Source organism: Schistocerca gregaria, unplaced genomic scaffold, assembly GCF_023897955.1.
Source record: "Schistocerca gregaria isolate iqSchGreg1 unplaced genomic scaffold, iqSchGreg1.2 ptg000341l, whole genome shotgun sequence".
Lineage (NCBI taxonomy): Eukaryota > Metazoa > Arthropoda > Insecta > Orthoptera > Acrididae > Schistocerca > Schistocerca gregaria.
In genome coordinates, this window is record NW_026061805.1 from 200,150 (window position 1) to 202,500 (window position 2,351).

The window sequence follows — 2,351 nt, forward strand, 5'->3', positions numbered from 1 at the left end:
AAGTTACACTGCACCTTAACCTAAGTTACACTGCACCTTAACCTAAGTTACACTGCACCTTAACCTAAGTTACACTGCACCTTAACCTAACTTACACTGCACCTTAACCTAAGTTACACTGCACCTTAACCTAACTTACACTGCACCTTAACCTAACTTACACTGCACCTTAACCTAACTTACACTGCACCTTAACCTAACTTACACTGCACCTTAACCTAACTTACACTGCACCTTAACCTAACTTACACTGCACCTTAACCTAACTTACACTGCACCTTAACCTAACTTACACTGCACCTTAACTGTCACATGTAACGTCACAGGAATGTAGCTTTGCCTAACAGCAACCCTCTGAACATAGTTCACTGCTTGGATCCTCTGGTGTCATGTGTATTTCTTGATGCCATGGTGCGTACCCTCACATAAAGGTCTTTCGAGTGTTGCGTACTTTCTACACAGTCCCGCTAACCACTGGAAGGGTGTACCGCTACAGAACGAATATCGCCCTCCCCTCCTGCCCTTCCAAGCTGGTCGGTCAGGCGTTTGTTTGTGAAATGAGCCTTGCAGCTGTTCAGTTGCATTCGGTTGTCGATGCAGTCAGTGTACGTTGTGGTACGGCCTGTGTGGACTGTCCGCTGATGTACGCGTAACCCACACTGATCATCCGTCGTTACGTACTGAGTGACATAATGTGGCACATGCTTGACCGTACACCGGCTGCGCCCTACAATGGCGAATCATAAGGGCCATATGTTGTGCACGATGCTACTTGTCTCGTCTCCCCATTACAGCGAGATTGCACTGTTGTACGCCGTACAGACATGTGGTAAGTAGGTACGGACGAAAGTATTGCATGTTGGCCCCCCCCCCCTCCTCCCTCTGCCGGGAATCAGCGTGAGCCGTCTGTTGATGTAGCGACGAGGGTTTTCCTATTTAATCGTATTGCCCCACACAACATGATAGCACGGTGGACCGCGTTCCACATCTGCGACATGCTACAGAGGCCGGTTGACAGTCGACCGCGCAAGGGACATTGCACACGTGCGCGGACCATCTTCCACGTGTTCTCTCGTGTACATGCCGCAGTGTGTATGTGGGCTGATGTAGCGTGTCGTGACACATAACATGCAGGCATGCCAGAATCGTAGATTTCGCAAATGTAGATTGACGTATACGTTTGCTGCCAAAGATCCGCAAATGAACTGGAAATCAGTTGTTGAGCGGTTGTTCGCGCTGCAGGTGCATCGGTGATAGCGACGATCGGTACATCTGTGAACCGGTTGTTTCGGCGGTACCCGCCATGCCCCCGAACCTGAGTTGGCCATGTGGGTATGAAGCGATACGAGGCTGTGGCTTGGCGGGACAGTCCCCGGCCGGTGAGGGGGGGCCGCCCGGCGTGCTGGCCGCGCGCTGCGTGAGCGCACGCACTACAGCCGGCTGGTGGGGGGCGCCCAGTGGCAGGAGCGCCGGCCGACGGGCCCGGCTGGCGTCCCAGCTATGCGCCGGCGCACCCTGCGCGCGGCGCCAGGCGGCCAAAGTGGGTTCTGCCGAGCCCGGTGCGAAGCGCGGTGGACATCTGCAGTGTGCTGGTCCGATTGCGGACTGTGTGCGTTGAGGATGCGCCGCCGCCCGGCACTCGGCGTCGCGACGCCGTCTGCTGCTCGGTCGCCCCCAGCGGTTCTCGCAGGTGGTTTGTATCGCAGCTCTGCGGACGTGTTGGCGCGTGCGCTGTGCTGGGAGAGTTCGCTTCTGCACCCAAGTGGGGCTTTGCCCTTCTGTGGCGCTGGCGTTGGAGCTGCCGGTCACCGTAGGTGGCGCGTGTTGTTTCCCGCCGGCAATGCCACGACAGCACGCTCCCGGGCCTCTGTCGGCAGCGGCAAGCTCAGTTGGGAGCACGGGTGTTCGCACTGAAAGCGTCTACTCGCCTATCTCCGGGCGATTGCGCCTCTCTCGAACCCGACCAAGTACTTAGGACGGCGCTGCGCGCCGCCGGGACCTGAGAGGGTTTCGAGGTGTATCGTGCAGGGGAGCTCAGCCTCCTCCTGTTTGCAGAATAATTGAGCGGACGCTTGCGTGTTCGCGCGGGCCCTCGGGACACACTCCCGGGCGGCCGGCTGCTCAGCTCTCGTTGACGCAGCTCCCTGGTTGATCCTGCCAGTAGTCATATGCTTGTCTCAAAGATTAAGCCATGCATGTCTCAGTACAAGCCGCATTAAGGTGAAACCGCGAATGGCTCATTAAATCAGTTATGGTTCCTTAGATCGTACCCACGTTACTTGGATAACTGTGGTAATTCTAGAGCTAATACATGCAAACAGAGTCCCGACCAGAGATGGAAGGGACGCTTT

General features: G+C 56.1%; 1 non-coding gene across 1 annotated transcript in view; it reads left to right on the top strand.

Annotated features, from left to right (window-relative positions):
- Nucleotides 1-2,141: 2,141 nt before the first annotated feature.
- LOC126307590 (small subunit ribosomal RNA) overlaps nt 2,142-2,351 on the top strand; it is a 1,893-nt gene continuing 1,683 nt past the window's right edge. Inside the window, exon 1 of the ribosomal RNA XR_007553632.1 lies at nt 2,142-2,351. This exon is cut by the window's right edge and continues 1,683 nt beyond it. This is a non-coding gene — a ribosomal RNA (small subunit ribosomal RNA).